This window comes from Lolium perenne, chromosome 1 (genome assembly GCF_019359855.2).
Source record: "Lolium perenne isolate Kyuss_39 chromosome 1, Kyuss_2.0, whole genome shotgun sequence".
NCBI lineage: Eukaryota > Viridiplantae > Streptophyta > Magnoliopsida > Poales > Poaceae > Lolium > Lolium perenne.
Window position 1 is genome coordinate 47531422 of NC_067244.2, and position 20658 is coordinate 47552079.

At 47.7% G+C, this 20658-nt stretch overlaps 1 long non-coding RNA gene across 2 annotated transcripts; it reads left to right on the plus strand.

Moving 5' to 3' along the window:
• Positions 1-495: 495 nt before the first annotated feature.
• Positions 496-3082, plus strand: LOC127348837 (uncharacterized). 2 transcript variants are annotated; one of them, XR_011754065.1, is made up of 3 exons: positions 546-909; positions 2234-2295; positions 2731-3082. It is a non-coding gene; the product is annotated as an uncharacterized lncRNA (long non-coding RNA). The 2 variants fall into 2 exon arrangements; XR_011754063.1 differs by having other exon boundaries at positions 496-909; positions 2234-3082.
• The last annotated feature ends 17576 nt before the right edge of the window (positions 3083-20658 follow it).

Sequence of the window (20658 nt, forward strand, 5' to 3'; positions counted from 1 at the left end):
ATCTAGCACCTATAAAAATAGCACCCAAGAGCACCTCTTCCTGAAAGCGTTACGACTACAAGTTCACAAATGTTTATATATATCTACAATAATTCGACACGGAGGAAGATGGTCACAGAACATTCTACTTGCAAGACTACTTATCTCGTAGCTAGATGAGCAAGGCGAAATTATTTTGAGAATGGCAGGTATCAGGATGTCAGTATGTTCATTTACTCGGCCCATTTGTCTCCATGCCTGTACCTCCAGTTGCGCAAAGAGAGGTATTTCCACCGGTTATGAGATCCAGGCCGGCATCACAGCGAGTAGTGCGGGTGTGGTGCTGTGATTCTGTCACATGCTGCTGCTTAGAAAACGCATGAGGAGGCTCGCTTGTGGGAGTTTACATCAATGCTTAATATAAGGGTTCTTTTGTGGTACCCCCAATTGAATGACAGCCATTTATTTCCATCCATCCAATGGATCAAAAAGTTCCATACCACGGTCTAAAACTTGACCGGTATGTTACATACCACAGGAAATTTTCGCACCCCACACGAAAAAATCGTAGACGGGCTCAGCCCAATAGACTGGTCCAGGCCCAACAAGTTGTTCTAGCGTTCTAGTCCTGCGATAATCCCGTCCGTATCACTCGAAGGAATGGCCGCCGCCAAGTCCATCTCCGTCGACGGCGGCGACGAAAGTGGAGGAGGTTTCTTCTCCGGTAGCTGCCCCACCGCACCTCTGTTGATCCGTCGCATCACGTCCCCGTCCACGTCCGGCATCGCTCTCCTGCAGCCGGAAAGGATCTCGCGGCCGCCGGCAAGGAGCTCTTCACCGCCGGATCCTCGTCTCGTCCCTGAACTCATCCCTCAGTGCCTGGGAAAGCTGCCGGTGGCTGCTGCGGAGGAGGAGATTGCGCTCATACAGGTTCGTGCCCTTCATGCCCTACTGCTTCTTGCATGCACTCTGGCCGGAGGCCGTGCTGTGGTCGAAGGCTCAAACTCTGGTAGAAGAACAGCGCAATCTAGGTCTAGACATGTGTATCAGCTACTGTTCTGACCTGGAAATTGTAGCTGCCAACCAGATTATTGGTCTGACTCCTAGCTAAATTGCCGTATTGTGAGAAAGAATGAGACATAGAGTTAGAAAATGCTATGATGAATTACTGGACTGAAACAAACGTAATGCATTGTAAAAGTAGTGAATGTATTTGACAACAGTTAACAACGTAATTGATACTTTCTGCCTGAAATTATGCCTGAACAATGAGTTAGAGAGTTAGATACTCTAGTGCTGGGTATTGTGTATGATTGAGTTAAATACTTGTAATTTTGACTTTTCCATGTGCGTGAACTCATTAATTGGAAAAATGCCTTCCGCTAGCGAAATAAATAGAACACGTACTATCGTATGCCATACCCGCATAGGTTCTCTGTTTAGGAACTTTCATGGCTTGTTTATAACCTAGTGAAATACTGTTTGAAAAATTGTGATCAGTCTCTTGCATATATTCTCCATATATTGTCATCTCGCTAAATTCAGTGAAACCTTAAAAGGTGGAGAGTTCTCCTAAAGAAGACAAAGTATTTTCTGCAATAGGCATGTACATGCATATTATCAGCAATGCCTAATCTTAGTTTGAAAGAAAGTTCTCGTTTTGGCCATGAAGTGTTCTTATTTCGGTCATCAGAGAAAATAAATAATGCTCTTGTTGGTTTGGTGTTAGGTAAAATTTATTTTAACTAGTTTGCATATTTCGAGATAAAATGAACTTGTTCTGTAAAGCAGGCATGAACTCTTCATGCCCTTGTACTCGTTCTTTTAGAATGCATGCACATGCAGTCAACCCCCTTAAAACTCTTGACATAGATATAATCAAACTTATTTAGATTTTTAAAGGCTTTTCTATTAAGAAAAGCAATGGTCTAAGTAGTTTATTGGGGATTGCATTGATGAGAAAGGACAAGTAAAAAAAAGAATGAGCGTAGTAGCCCGGTACTAGTTAGTTGCTTATCTGTTCAATCCAGTTGTAGTTGCTCCAAAATCTACAATCATGGTGTTTTATCGCTGCCTTATAGCGTGTCGTGTCTGAACAAGTAAAAGAGTTCTAATGCAGACACTAACTCACTGTCACTGTTCTTGTGGCTATTTAATTGTCATAACTACGCTATCAAGAAAACCCTGAATTTCGGGTGCATTTTCCCTCTCCGTGCTTATCAAATAACTATTCCTTGTTTTGTTGTAATTGGAGGATGTTCACCGAGTCTTTCCTAAGGCTCAGGGTCATGAAAGGTTCAGACTCAGTTGGACTTGGTATGTTCAGAACTGTTGGTTCAATATCCATTGTTGTCTTTTACTGAGCACATGTTGTTCATATGTAGATAGTTGTTTTATTTAAGCATTATTTGCATCATGATACTGCCTTATTGTTCAAGCTGTTTCTCAGCTTGTTTCATTATCTGAAATACGCATTTGCAGGAAAATAGTGTATTCTACAAAGGACTCATTGAAAGCATGTTTACTTGTAACTTAAATATGTTTAAGTGCAACAGCTTTAAATTGAAATGCTAGTTTGATTATGTTTCTTTTTATGAGCCCATTATCCATTTTAACTCAATTGAGTAAATGGGCCTTGCGAGTTCTGAAAGTGTTTGGATATAATCCCCATTTCTGATCTAGAGAGAACCAAAATTGCTTTTATAATTCTATTCAAACATCGTCTTTTGATAGTTGTTTTTGGAAGAGCAGGTTCTGGACTCAAAGAAGATTATACAACAAATATGTGATGCCAAGCTTAATATGAAGCATATATAGCATTTCAGGATGCGGTGATAGAAGAGCTGGAAGCGAAAATTAAAGAAAATAATAAGAAAGATGTTGCGCAAGACAAGATAAAGGAGCTCGAGGTTTTTATACATAAATGATAAGATTTTCGGTGGCGACAGTTAGTGTATTCATCGCCTTAGCTGCTGTACTAACTTACATGTATGTTAAGTTCTGATTCGTTGAGATATCATTAGTGATATTGATTATCGAATTTATAATATCTGGTGGAAAACATGCTGCGGGAGGCCCAGACATAGCCTTTCTCTTGTTCAAATTAACTGAAGTCTACAGCTACACACAACTAGCTTGTATTACTTTCGATAGATGATGCAAACACACTCGAACATGTTAAGCTAAAAACACAAACGTACACCAATTTGCGTCAGGACCGGTTAGAACAAAGTCGCTGGCAATGCAGCACCTAGCCGATCCGATTGCTCGCGATGGGGAACCGACGAACTATCTGACCTGGTGGCGGCGTCGCTCGCCGTTAATGTAGGACCGGCTGATCCGGTGGTGATGGCGGCAGCGTTTCTGATGTAGAGTGTCGTGGTGCTTGGGCTTGGGGAATTATCTCTTTATCCAATTGTTGGGCTAGCTGAATACTGCTAGCTTTTTTTTATCTATTATTGCGTTCTGCTGGGCTATCGGGCCTAATCTAAATTGCTTAATCCTGACCGTTGCTCAAATCATACCTCTCTCCTCCTCAGGAGTGGTAAAAGGTACCGTAAAAGAAGCCTAATATAAAAAGAGTAACTGATTTGGTGCTCCGCCCCTTTGAACTGTCTAAGATTCAGGATTGGATAGTTATTTCCCAGCGAGATGTGAACTCCTCACGGGGGTTCTAGTTAGAGGTACTATCCACGCATCCTCATCAAGGTAGAAACCTTGAAGTTGAATCCAAAGTTGAACAAATTTTTCTATGTGAGCAAAGGAGAAGTCCCCGGCGATGTTAATCTTGGCAACACAATCATCATTGTTCAAAGCTTTGTTGGCACTTCTTTCTTTTGGACACCACATAAAGGAAAAAGTTGGATGAAGCACGTGCGCAGCGCGTACGGGTATCTTGGACGTCGGTCTTTCGTGGAGATGCGAGAAGTCCACCCAAAGTGTGCAGGAGGTTAGGGCATCTCCAACCGGGCGACTCAAACGGACGCGCTGGGCCGTCCGTTTTGGGCCGTTTGCGTACCCGAGCGGACGCGCGGACGGAGCCCCGCGTCCGCGCGTCCGTTTGTCGCGCGCTGCGCCAACGCGCCAGATTTGGGTCGCGGCGCCCCATGGTATGTTTTTCTTGTAAATTCACTAGAAAAACGCAAAATAAATTATAGAAAAAATATATAAAGTAGTTCAAATGCTCAAAATGTATTACACATTACATAGTCCATGTAATCAAGGATAAAGTATTATTCAAATAAAATGAAAAAACGACACAAAATGCTCTAGGCTTAAGGATCTCCTTCATCATTGTTGTTTGCAGCATTGTTGCCTACATGCTGCCACATGTGGTCGACCAAATCAGCCTGAAGCTGGTTGTGTACAGCTAGATCTCGAATTTCATGGTGCGCATGAAGAATATCCTGGAATGATGCCGGAGCACCTTGAGGAGTAACCAACTCTCCTTGGCCTTCCCAGTCATTATCAAAGAGTGAATCATCCCGCTCTACCTCAACAATCATGTTATGCATGATTACACAAGCGGTCATCACCTCCCACAGAGTTTGCACATCCCAGGCTATGGCAGGGTGTCTGACGATAGCCCAACGAGCTTGGAGGATGCCAAACGCCCGCTCGACATCTTTTCGGGCTGCCTCCAGCTCTTTGCCAAACCTTGCCTCCTGCTCTGAGTTGGGGTTTCGGATTGTCTTCACGAGTGTAGCCCAAGGTGGATAGATACCATCAGCAAGGTAGTACCCCTTGGTGTAGTGGTGGCCATTGATCTCAACATCCACATCAGGGGACTGACCGTACGCTAGCCTATCAAACACCGGAGAGCGCTGCAGCACATTGATGTCATTGTGCGAGCCAGCCATTCCGAAGAATGAGTGCCAAATCCATGTGTCATGGGAAGCAACAGCTTCAAGAATGACTGTGCACCCCTCAGAATGGCCGCTGTATGCCCCCTGCCAACCAAAGGGGCGCTTCTTCCACTCCCAAAGTGCATGCGATCTATGCCGCCAAGCATCCCGTAAAAACCCACGGAAGCGTTGATCGATAACGTACGAGCCGTGTCCTCTGCATTAGGTTGACGGAGGTACTGTTCTCCGAACGAACCGATCAACCGCTCTGCGTAACCCGTACATCGATTCCAAGCCGGTTGACTCACTCATGCGCGTGTACTCATCTACGAAATCACCGGCAACGCCATATGCGAGCATCCTAATCGCTGCCGTGCATTTCTGGTACGAAGAGAGGCCTACCTTGCCAATTGCATCCACTTTCGCACAGAAGTAGTCATCGTAGATCTTGACGCCATCCATTATCCGGCGGAACAACGGCCTGGTCATCCGAAAATGACGGCGAAACAAGTACGGCACGAACAATGGAGTGGGTTGGAAGTAGTCGTTGTAGAGCTGGTCGTGGCCGCGTTCTCTTTTGCGGTCCAAGGCGGCCGCGCGCCCCGGCAACGACCCCCGGAACACGGGGATTTGCGAGACAATGTGCTCGTGGATGAGCAGCGCAGCATCCGTGAAAACATCATCGTCGGACTCCTCTTCTGACGACGTGTCGATGAAGTTCTTGAAGTAGTATTCGTCGTCGCTGTCCACCATGATCTGAAAAGGACACATTTTAGTTCGAGCATTTGAACGAACACCTCGCAGGCGGAGGCGATCCAAATGCTTCTCTAGGGACCTGCAGCCATGGCCGTCTCAGCCGACTTGCGGCCTGGAAAGACGGTGCAGGAGAGCTCACCTCCGGCGGAAACGGCGCAGCTGCGAACGGCGGGAGGTGTCGCGACGGTGAGAGGACAACAGCGCCGGCGGCGGCGTCCTCCGACTCTGCTACGACTCGGCGATAGCAGCGCGGGACCTCGACCTATGCTTCCGCCCCGCTTGCCGGCGTCTCGACGACGATGGCCGGCGTCGACGCGCTCCCAAATCGCCGGTCCGTGGGTGGCGGCGGAGCGGTGGGGAGATGTGTGCGACGGCCTTGTGTTTTGGGTGGCAGACAGGCGGGCCAGGGCGGACAAGGGGAGGACGCGAGCGACCAGCCTTTCGCGTCCGCGGCCACGCAAACCCGTCCAAGATTTGGGCCGGGTTTGGGTCGTCCCGGACGCCGCGGCCATCCGTTTTAGGGATGGGTCCGCGCGGCTGGACCGCGTTTTTGTCCGTTTCGACCCATCCGGACGCGCGGGCGCGGGATGGATCGCCCGGTTGGAGATGCCCTTAGCAGCGCAACGATACATGCTACAGCGGTGCCTGCTAATTACAGTATCTTCTAGGCTCAGGCCTATGTAGCATAGGTGTTGAATTATTTCTTTGTTTGTCCCGTAGTACAGGCACTGTGCATTCACGGAATCACGGCTGACCTCCTGGCGGGCCTGCTAGGGTGTAGCAGAAATCCGACTCATCTAATCACTTTTTTTTATGCAGAACACCATGATATTAATCTAGAACCGTATGATAGTAGAGACTAAACTCCATAGTTATTTTGGATGAGTCCAAAAGTTTCCTGTTACCACTATCTGGTATACAGAATCTTGAAGGTATCTCTCTCTCCCTCACAAAGCTAAAACTCTCTCTCTCATACACTGTGCACTGTACACCTATCTCTCTAAAGTTTGTCCTCTCTCCAAACTCTCTCTACTCTCTCTCCTAACTTTCTCCAAAAATTTGTCACTCTCGCTCACAATCTTCTCTCTCTCCTTCATTCTCTCTCAAAAGAAGCATGCAATCTCGCCAAACTCTCCTCTCTCTCTCTCAAAAGATGGATGCCATTGCATGCAGCACATGTTTTCTCTCTCTTGCTCTGCCAACCAAAATGAACAATACTGTAGTAAGAAGCTGGCAGAAACCGCCACGATGGACTGCTAATTATTGTGTGCACAGTAGAGATGCGCATCGCGCACCTGCTCCAAAAATCCGGCCTCCCACATAAATTAGAGCAGGCAATGTCTTTCAGCTTAGATCCATTCAATGAAGGGGCGTCCCAAAATGGTGTTTTTTTTATTCCTGCCACAATTTTCGTTGAGATATAGAATCGGTCCATGTCGATCACCGTGCAATGGTTTTCCAAACCAATTCAAATTGTATTGGGTCCTGTCCAAAGTTGATGGTATCATGTGCCGCATCTCACTTTGCCCCTCTACAACTTTGTATAACCACATGAACAGATGCTAGCAGATTAATGTTTCCACTATTTCTTATTGGAAGTACATCTAGGAAGGATACGGTACGTTCCGCTTGGGTCATCCCATCCAGGGCGACTCGGGGCGGAAACCATAGCACCCACCGCCGCCGCCTTCCCCTCCCCCTCCCCCCTCCTTGTTGTCCCCGGAGGCCGCCGGCGGCGAAGCCTGACGCGGCCGGTGATGGGGGCGGCGGGGATCCTCGGGTGGTCCCATGGTGCGGCGGATGGAGGCTCGCTTCCGCACAGGGGATGGCCCCGGCTCTTGGAGGATGATGGCGGCGCGGCCTCTCGCCGGGCGGGCGGTGATTGGGCGGCGGCGTGGCCCTGATATGGTAGCGCGGCCTCTCCTCTTTCTCACCTCGGCCTCGTCGGGCGGGCGGTGATGGGGACGGAGGCTCGGTCCTCTCCTTCCGTCCTCGCCTCGGCATCGCCGGGCCGGCGGTGATGGAGACGGATCTCGTACTGCTCCTCCTCAAGGTCTGGGACCACGGCACCAAGGGTGGCGGCCCTGGATGGCGGGGACGGCGTCGACCTGGTGGCAGGTGGTGGGCGTCTGGTGCCACTGACTGTGGCACCGTGGTGGTGGTCTTCTCTCTCGCCGGAGGAGATCGGCTAGTTGTGTGGCTAGCCGTGGCAGATCTCGCGATCCGTCGCCTAGCTCCCGATGGCGAGGCGCAGCTGCCGGTGAAAGCCGGCCCGGACTTTGGTCATGGTGGATGATGGCGGCGTGTTTTGTTGTTACCTTGTTGAAGGCATTGTCTCTGCAGTCTGCGTTCTTTGCCTGGACTGCTCCAGGGGAAACCCTAGACCCGGGTCTCCCGGATCGGGCGATGGCGGCGCGCAATGCCATTCTCCCTGTTGGGGGCATCGTTTTTGGAGCAGACAACGGATGACGGTGGTGCTGGGGTGGAGCGGTGTGCTTTTGCTGTGTCGGCATCGTCGAGTCGCCGCGGCATGGTGCAGTGGTGTCTCGGGACGGATGCAGTGTGATGGACTCGCGCAGGATGGTTGAGTCGTCTGGTGCTGTGGCGGCATCAATGGCAGGCCTGGCATGGTCAATGCGATGATCTCTCTTGAAGATGGAGTCGAGGAAGACGGCGGTAGCAACTTCTATGGCGTGTGCGTTGGCGTATGCTGAATGTCTGCTTGACTGGATGTGCTTCTCATCTGCTATTGGGCGGCCTGGGAAGGCATTTGGTTTTTGGTTGATGTGAGTTGGTGAATTGTCACCCCCCCCCCCCCCCCTCATCCCTCTGTAGGTTTAGCGAGGTGGCTTCGAGTTTGATCTTTTGTATTGCTCTTGTGAATAATCTAATAAAAAAGTCGTGTGCATCCCATGGATGCAGAAGCTGGAGCGATATTTCCCCCATTTCGGAAAAAAAATATTTCTTATTAGGAACTAGAAAATTAATCTATCTTTATATGTTTTGTATAGTTGAATCATACCACTACACCTGCAGGTTACAAACCAGTAACATGTTTCGACGTGCCCATTATTGTTATGCAATCTCAAGCCTTGTATACAAATTAAACAAGACAAACTGCAGTAGGCGGGCAACTTTACCGTAGTTTACTTACGTTATTATGAACCATCCTCATGAGGTACCAATATTTATTTGCAGTGGGTGCATCTACACCTATGAATCAAAATGCATTTTCGCTGGAACTAGCAGCTATAAAAATAGCACCTCTTCCTGAAAGCGTAACGACTACAAGTTCACACTAGTAGAAAACCTCTCATCCATCTAAGCCTTTAGTACCGGTTCCCTTACGAACCGGTACTAAAGGGGGCATTAATACCGGTTCCGTGTGTGGGACATCAATACCGGTTCGTTATGGACCTTTAATACCGGTTCGTAACACGAACCGGTATTAAAGGGTTTGGGCCCGATTTCCAGGCGGTGGTGGGGCCAGGGTTGCACCTTTAGTACCGGTTCGTGTAAGGAACCGGTACTAAAGGGTCTGTGCCCTATATGAGCGTCGCATGCGGTGCCGAGCTCCCTGCATATCTCATTCTCACTTCTCCTCTCACATTTCCAAATATTTTGCACCTCTCACACTCCAATAATCTTTATTTTTCTCCACTATTTTAACAAGATTAACGGCATACATCTATCCAAGGGTTAGCAATATCATCCTTCCTTCCGGCGTTCCTAATTTAGCTCAGTTCTTTGGTAGTTTTAACTCGTACTATTTTTGTAGTGCAAGCAAGGTGTTCGATCAAATGCCTAAGTTAGTGATTTTATTTTTTTATATGCAATTTGAGCTGAAATTATGGTATGTTTTGTAGGTTTTAATTAGTATCATCCCCGTCCTTACCGCTGTCGATCACCAGCGTCGTCCCCTAGCCGGCACGGTACCACCTCGGTGAGCCCCTCTTCTTTTATAAAAAACAATTAGTTTTATGTGATGAACTTGAATATTAATTATGTTGGTCACTCATATATCCATGATGTTGTGATTTTAATGATTTTTGATATACATATAAAATGCAGATGAGTCGACAATGGATGTACGGTGACCGGTGCCATCTCGAGTTCATTACTGGCATGCATTATTTTCTCAACGTGGCTGAGGCAAACAGGCGGTCGAATGGTTTCATGTATTGTCCATGTAGTTCCTGTAAGAATATGAAGGATTACTCTACCTCGAAGACCCTTCACGTCCACCTGCTGGAGAATGGTTTCATGCCCAGCTATAATTGTTGGACCAAGCACGGAGAAAGAGGGGTTATATTGGAAGACAACGAAGAAGAAGAGGATAGTGACAACTATCCCTTATTCACTGAAGACGGTGGTAGTAGAATGGGGGAAGACGAAGCTGAAGAAGAGCCCATTTTCGATGAGCCAATTTTTGATGACCCGGATGACGATTTGGGTCGGGCCATTCTTGATGCGAAGATGAACTGCGGAAATGAAAAGGAGAGGTTGAAGTTGGAGAAAATGTTAGAGGATCACAACAAACTGTTGTACCCAAATTGCGAAAATGGTCAGAAAAAGCTGGGTACCACGCTGGAATTGCTGCAGTGGAAGGCAGAGAATGGTACTTCTGACAAGGGATTTGAAAAGTTGCTGAAAATAATAAAGAAGATGCTTCTAGGGGAGAACGTGTTGCCCTCTAGCACGTACGAAGCAAAGAAGGTTGTCTCGCCCTCTAGGATTAGAGGTGCAGAAGATACATGCATGCATCAATGACCGCATCCTCTACCGCGGGAGTACGAGAATTTGAATGCATGCCCGGTATGTAGTGCATTGAGGTATAAGATCAGGCGAGATGACCCCGGCGATGTTGAGGGTGAGTCCACCCCAGGAAGAGGGTTCTGCGAAGGTGATGTGGTATGCTCCTATAATACCACGGTTGAGACGTTTGTTCCCAAACAAAGAGCATGCCAAGTTGTTGCGATGGCACAAAGAGGACCGTAAGAAAGATGTGATCTTTGAGACACCCCCCGACGGGTCGCAGTGGAGAAAAATCGACAGAGAGTTCAAGTCATTTTCAGATGACGCAAGGAACTTAAGATTTGGTCTAAGTACGAGATGGCTTTAATCCTTTCGGGAGCAGAGCTCTACCATAGCACCCGGCCGTTGACTCTATGTATCTATAACCTTCCTCCTTGGTTGTGCATGAAGCGGAAGTTCATTATGATGCCGTGCTCATCCAGGGCCCGAAGCAAACCGACAACGACATTGATGTGTACACGAGGCCATTGGTTGAAGAACTTTTAGAGTTGTGGCGTGACGAAGGTGTACCTGTGTGGGATGAGCACGAACAAAAGGAATTTAACCTACGAGCGTTGTTATTTGAAACCATCAATGATTGGCCTGCTCTTGGTAACATTTCAGGGCAGTCAAACAAGGGATACAATGCATGCACACACCGTTTAGGTGAGACTCGAGTAATTATTTGGGAAACAAGAATGTGTACACGGGGCATCGTCGATTTCTTCCAAAACAACATCACGTAAAAAAGAGAGGAAAGCATTTCGGAGGTGAGGCAGATAACCGAACGAAGCCTACCCGCCCGACGGGGGAAGTTATATATGATATGGTCAAGGATTTAATAGTGATCTTTGGAAAGGGTCCCGGCGGACAATCTGTTCCGCATGATGTTGACGGACACGTACCCATGTGGAAGAAGAAGTCGATATTTTGGGAGCTACCCTACTGGAAATTCTTAGAGGCTCACTACGCAATCGACGTGATGCACGTGACGAAAAATCTTTGCGTGAACCTCGCTAAACTTCTTGAGCGTGTATGGGAAGACAAAAGATACACGGATGCACGGCAGACCAGCAAAGTATCCACGAAGGAAACAACACGAATCCAGAGAAGTATCAAGGTCCCGCCAGCTACGCTCTTACCAAAGAGGAGAAGGAGATCTTTTTGAAGTCCCGAGTAGCATCAAGGTCCCGTCGGCTTCTCGTCAAATATAAAGGGAATAATAAACATGTCGGAGAAAAAGTTTCAAAACCTAAAGTCTCATGATCGCCACGTGATTATGACACAATTACTTCCGGTTGCATTGAGGGGCTTAACGGAAATTGTTCGAGTACCCATTGTGAAGCTATGTGCGTTCCTCAATGCAATTTCTCGAAGGTGATCAATCCACTTACTCTACAAAATTTACGTAAGGATGTGGTCCAATGTCTAGTCGCCTTCGAGTTGGTGTTCCCACCATCCTTCTTCAATATTATGACACATCTCCTAGTTCACCCGGTCGAAGAGATTGGCGTTCTCGGTCCCGTATTTCTACACAACATGTTCCCCTTTGAGAGATTCATGGGAGTCTTAAAGAAGTACGTTCATAACCGTGCTAGGCCAGAAGGAAGCATCTCCAAGGGCTATGGAACAGAGGAGGTCATTGAGTTTTGTGTTGACTTTATTCTCGACCTTAAGCCGATCGGTGTTCCTGAATCGCGCTATGAGGGAAGACTGCGTGGAAAAGGCACGCTAGGAAAGAAATCAGCAACGTGTATGGACGGACATTCTTTCACTCAAGCACACTACACAGTTCTACATAATTCCATCTTGGTGGCTCCGTACAAAGAGGAACACAAGGAGATCTTACGCTCTAAATACCCGGAGCAACGTGAAGATTGGATTGATGGAGAACACATGAAGACTTTCGGCGGTTGGTTGCAAACACGTCTCATGAATGTCACCGATGACGAGCAGCTGTACTTGTTGGCCAAGCAACCATCTTCTACTATATCGACTTTTCAAGGGTACGAGATTAATGGGAACACATTTTACACTTTCGCCCAAGACAAAAAGAGCACCAACCAAAACAAGTGGTGTCCGCTTTGATGCGTAAGATGGCAATGGGAACAAGATCACATATTATGGGTACATAGAGGAGATATGGGAACTTGACTATGGACCTAATTTCAAGGTCCCTTTGTTCGGTGCAAATGGTTCAACCCGAAAGACGGGGTACAGGTAGACCCGCTGTACGGAATGACTACAGTGGATTTCAAAAATCTAGGGTACGACACCGAACCATTCGTCCTAGCCAGTGAAGTGGCTCAGGTTTTTTATGTGAAGGATATGTCTAGCAAACCGAAAAAAGAAAAGAAAGGCAAGAGGACACATCATACGATGAGCCAAAGCGGCACATAGTTCTTTCAGGAAAAAGAAACATCGTGGGAGTAGAGGACAAGACAGACATGTCAGAAGATTATAATAAGTTTGACGATATTCCACCCTTCAAGGTAAAAATTGACCCAAGCATCATCTTAAACAATGAAGATTGTCCATGGTTGCGTCGCAGTAAGAAGAAAGGGAAACGGGCGAAGAAAACTCAGAAGACTAGCTAGCTACATATAGGGATCATAACTTGTGTATCTCAATATGGAAATCACTTTTGTGTAATGATGTTACTGTATGTAAGATATTAACAATGGAGATGGTTGGCTTGTTTTACTAGTTAAGTCACGGGCTTGCAGGGAAATTTTTCCGAGGCGGAACTTCCGAATATGCCATATATAGGGCATGTGCACCAAGGGCATCTTCGACAAGTTCCGCCACGGGAGATTTCCCAACCCTTTCCTCAACATTGTTAGAGGAGATGGAGTCTTCCACGGGCTTGCAGGGAAATTTTTCCGAGGCGGAACTTCCGAAGATGCCATAGGGCGTGTGCACCAAGGGCATCTTCGACAAGTTCCGCCACGGGAGATTTCCCAACCCTTTCCTCCATCCATGGTGATGAAACTCTCCATCCATGTTGGCTTGTTGAGCTGCTTCCCATGGTGTATCGATGCTCCTTTTATAGGCAGAGCGTCCTTATCCTGCCGACAGCTTTAGTACCGGTTGCACCCACCAACCGGTACTAAAGGTTACCCACGCGTCCTTATCCCACCGACAGGGCGTCGTGCGCTACATACCTTATCTCATCGAGCAGGGCGTCCTTATCCTGCCGACAGCTTTAGTACCGGTTAGTTACCCACGCGTCCTTATCCCACCGACAGGGCGTCGTGCGCTACATACTTTATCTCATCTAGCAGGGCGTCCTTATCCTGCCGACCGCTTTAGTACCGGTTGCACCCACCAACCGGTACTAAAGGTTTGCCTCTGTCTTCCCGCCTATTTTCTTCCCGCGCTTTCCACCGGTTCCCGCCTCTGTCTTCCCACCATTTTTTCACTATATATATGTAGGCTTGGCCACCATTTACATATCACATCTAGACCCATATCTGCAAAACTCATCATTCTCTCCCATGGCTTCCATCGCATCTCTAACCCCCCGGGAGGCGGAGGCGCTTTGCGCCTCGAACTACCCCTGCCCGCCGGGCTACCGCGTCCCGACCGGCTGGTTGCTAAGCGTCGGAGGCGTACCGGTCCCTCCAGTCCCTCTAGGTGTGGCGCGCGAGATGGCCATCACGAACCACTACTACTTCGAGCTCACGCCAGAGCAGCGGAGGAATCCCCAGTGGCATCCCGACTACAGCCCGACTTGGGAAAGCTTCTTCATCAATCGGCGTGAGAGGGCGCTTGCCAGGCACGAGGAGGGCGGCCCGCCTCCTCCGAACTTCAACGAGGCCGGCCGTCGGCTGTGGTGGCGCGGCCGGACTCTCCAGGGCGTCATGGCCTACCGTGGCCCCCGCCTGCGCTACCCTCAGTCCCAGCCCACGCGTGCTCACCCGCCGACGTTCGAGTACCGCGACCCCGATGCCAGCGACGATGATGACGGCGACTACGACGACTACAGTGGCGAGTACTATAGGGCTAGGTACGAGTATGACTGAATGACTCAACAGTCAAATCTGGCCATGTATCTTAATTTTCAGTTTAGCTATGTACTTTTAATTCGAGTTCAAGCGTAATAAAATTTTATTCCCGCCCTTTCTTTCCCGCATTTTTTCTCCCGTGCGGCGTCGTGGCGGGAAAGTTTCATTCATAAGAAATAGAAAACAAATAGAAATAGAAAACAAATAGAAAAGAAAAGAAATAGAAAATAAAAAGAAAATAAAATAAAAGAAACAGAAAAGAAAAGAAAATAAAAAAAGAAAAGAAAAGAAACAGAAAAAGAAAAGAAAAAAACAGGAAAGAAAAAGAAAAGGAAAGGAAAAGAAATAGAAATAGAAAAGAAAAGAAAAGAAAAACAGAAAAGAAAAGAAAAAGAAAAAGAATAGAAAAAATAAATAGAAAAGAAAAGAAAAAAAACAGAAAAAGAAAAAGAAAAGAAAAGAGAAGAAAAGAAAAAGAAAAGAAAAAGAAACAACAAAAGAAAAACAAAAAACAACAAAAGAAAAAGAAAAACAATAGAAAAAATAAATAGAAAAGAAAAGAAAAGAAAAAAGAAACAGAAAAAGAAAAGAAAAGAAAAGAAAAGAAACAGGAAAGAAAAAGAAAAGAAAAAGAAACAGCAAAAGAAAAACAAAAGAAACTTAAAAGAAAAACAAAAACAAAAAAAAACGTTTCGTTGTACCGGTTGGTGGTACCAACCGGTACGAAAGGCCTTCTCCCCTGTGTTATGACTTAGCGTTGGCAAAAAGTTGCCAAATCAACACACCACCGCGCGTCAGAGACAGAGAGCTCCCATGTCGCCGACGCCATAGCCGCCACGCGCCGTCGCCGTAGCCACCGCTCCCCGTCGCCGACGCCATAGCCGCCGCTCCCCGTCGCCGACGCCATAGCCGCCGCTCCCCGTCGCCGACGCCATAGCCGCCGCGCGTCGTCGCCGCGCGTCGCCCGCCGCTCCACCTCTCCCCGCGCCGGCAACGATCGAGGTGAGCACCCCGGCCCCTCCTCTCCCACCCTCGCCTCGCCTCCCTAGCGTCGGTTCCCTGGCCGCCGCGCGCTCGCCGGGGAGGAGCCCGCGCGCGCGTCGACTGCCGCGCCGCGGTCGCCGCCGGCCTCCCCTCACGCACGCCTGCAGGGTGTTCGGGGAAATGCGCGCGCGTCGACTGCCGCGTCACGGGCGCCACCTCTCTCGCCGTCGCGCTCCTCGCCCGTCCTCCTCCTCCCTGCCTCACCTCCCCGTGCCGCCAGGAGCCCCCACGGGTGCGGCCTCCACCTCTCTGCACGAACGGCGCGCCGCCACAGCTCGCCCCACCTCCTCCGCTCCTCCTTGCCGTGGCCGTGCGCCCCCTGCTCCTCGACGTCGACAACCGCTCGTCGCGAAGTCCGCCGCGCGGCCGCGTTAGCCTGCTCGAGCGCTTCTCTGCCTCGCTCGCCGTCGCCCTTGCGCGTCCGCAGGAGCCCGCGCGAGTGCCGCCTCGATCTCCTCCTTCCAGTCTCCCTCGACGTCGTCGCCGCCGCCTCGGCCCCTGCAGGAGCGCGTCTCCAGGAGCATCTGCAATGCCCAGGGTCCTGGCCCCCATCGCCGTCGACCGCCAACGCCTCCACGTGCCTTGCTTTGCCCCGACGGCCTCCTCTGATCTTCGCCGCCTCAAGTTCGCCCGCCTAGAGGCAGGCACCCCACCTAGTTCCGCCACTAAATTACACTTCTAGTTTATTTTGTGATTTCTAGTTTAAAATTTAGTACTACTTTATTTAAAACTAAAGAAACTATAGATTATAAACTAGAAATTACAAAATAACTGTAAATGTGACTTTGGTGAGATCCAAGTAATGTAACATTTCATTGCTGCCGATGCTAACTAAGTAATTGTGAACACCCTGCGGCCAGAGACAGAGCTCCCTGTATGCTTGTCAGTGTATCATTCGATCTCTGGACACTAGGCAGTATGACTTTTTTTATTTTAAATTCATTCTCTGGTTATGTAATTTGAGATGGGAATTGTTCATTTAAAACAATTGTTGCTGCTACTATTGTCTTTGGTTATATAACTTGAGTCATGTAATTTGAGATGGGAGGTTGGAGAAAATTCCTAGATGTATCCGGAAATCAGTATGATTGATGATTGTGGTTACAGGTTGAATTTTTTTAGGGTCGAGAAGAGCGAGAGGGGCGCCCCGCCGAGTAGTTTTAGGGTCGAGAAGAGCGAGAGGGCGCGCCGCCGAGTAGTGTTAGGGTCGAGAAGAGCGAGAGGAGGAGGGGAACGCCGAGTAGTGTTAGGGTCGAGAAGAGCGAGAGGAGGAGGGGGAACGCCGAGTCCGTGACCGTGGCGCCGCGACATCGAGTCAATTGTTATCCATCTAGCAATCTGTTATATGATCATTACATGATGAATGAAATACAATTGCTTTCTTAATTTTGCAGTGACATTAAGGTATGGAGGACGGCACCTTCGTCCGAGATGAGGAGGGGGAAGAAGCGGTGCAGAAATTGATCTATGAGAGTGCCGGTGGTCCGGAACCCGACGATGGAGATGACAACGAGTACCAAGACTTTCTGAATGATTTTGGCGAGGGACTTGAGTCTGAACAAGTTAGAAAAGACAATGAAGTGTCCATCACAAACTCCGGCGAGGTGTATATCTATGTATCAATTAGTCTGTGTTCATCCCTAGATGCATTCATTTATTTGTATTGCACTTATTAACGAATAATTTTTTCTTTTAGCCTTCTGGATCATCGAGCAAGTCTGTTAGAACAAAACGAGGGTCGACGCGGGTGCTAAAGGGCGAGGGCAGGTTAGCCCTCACGGCATTCAAGGATAATGGTGAACCAGTGCATCCCAAGGAGTTTTGCCGCAAATTTACAAGTCAATCCGGAGTTATTGTTAGGGACCATGTACCGATCAGCATTCAAGAGTGGCATAAGCCGAAGAACCCGGAGAGTGGTGCTAGTTATGTCAACGACACGATGAAAAATTTTCTTTGGGACACGCTACTGACAAAGTTCAGCCTACCGGAAGACATGACGGAAGGCCAGAAGAATAAAGTCAAGGAATGGACATTGAAGAAGATGGCCATACAATTCCAGAGCTTCAAGAAAAATTTATGGGACAAATATAAGAATGAAGATCCAGTATTCGATGATAATCTAGTGAAGATAAAAGATCACTGGGCCGCATTTAAGGAGTATAAGAAATCGTCTACTTTTGTGTCCCGATCGAAGAAAAATACCGAAAATGCTGCAAAGAAGAAACTTCCGCATCATTTGGGGTCAGGTGGCTACAAGAGTGCCATTTCGAAGTGGACAGCGTTTGAGAATAAACTGATTGATCATGGAATCACTCCACAGACATGGACTGGCCCGAACGGTCCAAGTTCTGGTTGTTCGCTCATGGGGCAGGGTTAGACCCAAAGACAGGGCTGATCGTTGCGAAGGGAAAATGGAAGGAAAAAATTGAGGCAATTGTACCGAAGCTTGTAGATGCAATTGAAAAGGTCAGAAAGGGAGAGTACATTCCCGATCGAGAGAATGACGAGCTGACACTCGCTCTGGGGAACCCTGAACATGTTGGACGGGTACGAGCTCGCCCAGGTCTCACCATGAAGGAAGCGTGGCCGGACAGCGCTGACACTTATAGAAGCCGTTCGCGAAAGAAGAAGAAGGACGCCGACATTGTAACGAAATTGTTAACTAGGGTGGAGGCTCTTGAGAGAAATCAGAGGGCACCTGATCAGCCGCTGTTTCTACAGGATCCACAAGCCGATGCTGCCCCATCTCAGCGAAGAAGCAGTGTCGGTTCCTCGCATCTTGACGGATGTGGAGGAAGCTACCCCGTGGATTATGTCACGGAGAAGACAGATTGCGAGCTACATATGTTATTCAGGACCGCGTCCGTTAAGGTGGCGGTCGGCTATGTGTACCCAAGTGAAGATGGAGCAATGCACCATCATATGCTCATTCCACCTGGCTGTGTTCGTGTCGGGGTGGATGAAGTTGTTCCGGGTTTTGAAACAGTGGAGCTTGATATTCCTAGAGGTGAAGATGAGAGGACACTGGCCAATGTCAAGCACGGTTTCGCCCTATGGCCAAAGAAGTACGTCGTCCTTTTGCAAAGGCCACCGACTCCTACACATGAGCAGCAAATGCCATCGACTCCTCCTGGTGGCAGTCCTGGTGAGCAGCCAAGTCCACACCTACCTGAGAGGGACCCCAGCGTGAGTCCACCATCTCGAGATCCTCCGCGATGTAAGACAGCGTCCGTTAAGCGGAACGGTACGCCGCCTAGGAAGAAAGCTAGAAAGGAGAAACAACTGCCGCCTACTGAGAAGTTACCTTGGGAAAAAACTCCAGAGGAAAACGCGGAGACCGTTCAGGCCGAGTTGAAGAAATGGTTTGCACCGAAAGTGCCAGAGATACCTTTCGAGAAGACACTAGATCCGGTGAAAGTTGTGCGTACCGTTGACAATCTATATGACCCTGTACCATCGCCGCCATCTGACTATGCACGTTCTATTGAAAGGTCGTATGACAAGATGATCGAGGCGACAAACCCGTTCAATCGGGTATCAGGGAGATAAAAGGGATACACAGTGTCTACCAGCTCGGACAACAACCCGTTCAATCGGTCGCCCCTCTCAAGGTGTTTGACGGGAAGACCGTTCAAAGTTCTCGACAAGACGCAACTGATTACGCCTTCGCTGAACGAGCATATCAGTTTGTTCAAGGGAAAGATTTGGTCGAGAATCTCAGAAAGGTACCAACATGTATGCGTAACTTGCATTCGTGGTACCTTAAGGCCTCAAAGGAAGGGATCGAGACTATCATGGTGCGAGTTAGGGAAGAGCACTACTTCCAGGAGTACTGTGTGAACGTTGACTTTGCCGAACTCTTTCAGTTATACAATCTCCGGGCCCTCGACAAATCAATCATCAGTTGCTATTGTCTGTAAGTGATTTATTTATTTAATTTGAGAAGTCGTTCATTGTCTGCAGATTATAATCTTTTGTGCGCTATATTATGCAGATCGAAGATGCTCGAATGTAAAAGGGACGATATCACAGACATTGGGTTCATTGACCCGCACACAATGCATGTTAAAACCATAGAGAATCCCCTCTATAACAAGGATACACCGCAGACTTTGCTAAGGTTTTTGAAGCGACAACGTGACAAAAAGCTAATAATTTGGCCTTACAACTTCGAGTGAGTCTTACTGTCTTATAACACATTATATTTTGCTCACCGTATGTCAAAATTTTAACTAATGACTTATATATATGACACTACATATTGAAACGTGCGTAGGTTTCACTTTATTCTTCTCGTCATCAATTTGGAAATTGGAGAAGTTGAAGTCTTTGACTCACTAAGCAAAAAATCGGAACTATACGTGTCTTGTTTTTTAATGCTCAGAAGATAATTTTAATTCTTATCGGTTTGTTTCGTTAATTTCCTGCTTTGAACTAATTGATGACTCTTTTATGCATTTTCTTTTGTTGAGCAGCGTATGGCAAACTTTCATCAAGGAAGATACGTCCCGTGAATGGACACCGAAGCTGCGATGGCGTGCGAAAGTAAGTAGTACTACCTAGGTCCACACACCTTTTAATTATCATACTTGACTATTGTTTGATTGAATTACATTCTTGTAAAGAAATGCCCGCAACAACCTCCGGGGACCGATCTCTGTGGATTCTTCGTTTGCGAGTACATCCGCAGAATTGTCAGCGAGAGAACGAATAATGAAAGAAATAAAGAGGTACAAAAACAATCTTCACAAAAAAATTTTGTTATCATAAGTTGTGCTGAGTTTCAGTAATAGTTGTTTCATGTATTCATTTGTATCTTATTCTTTTATAGTTAGCAAGAAAGCGGAACAAGCTCTCAATCGATGACCGCTTCATAGCAATAGGCGAGGAATTGGCGGGATTTTTCCTTCGGGACGTCATACCACCACTCGCAGAGTACCACTATGAATGAAGATGTACATGTTACATATATAGTTGACTCGAAGAGTACCACTATGCTACATGTAATAGACATATATAGAGTACGCCTTGGAGAGTACCACTATGCATGAAGATCGATCTTCATGCATAGTGCTACTTAATTTGCGATCTTATGCAATAACATGTGTGTTATATTATATGCACCAACTTGCTATGCATCATCTTGATCTTCATGTACTACCTAAACCCAAACGCGTTTCTGGTGCATCGACGCGATATGAAACAAACCGATATCCCTAAACCCCTCCAAAAAC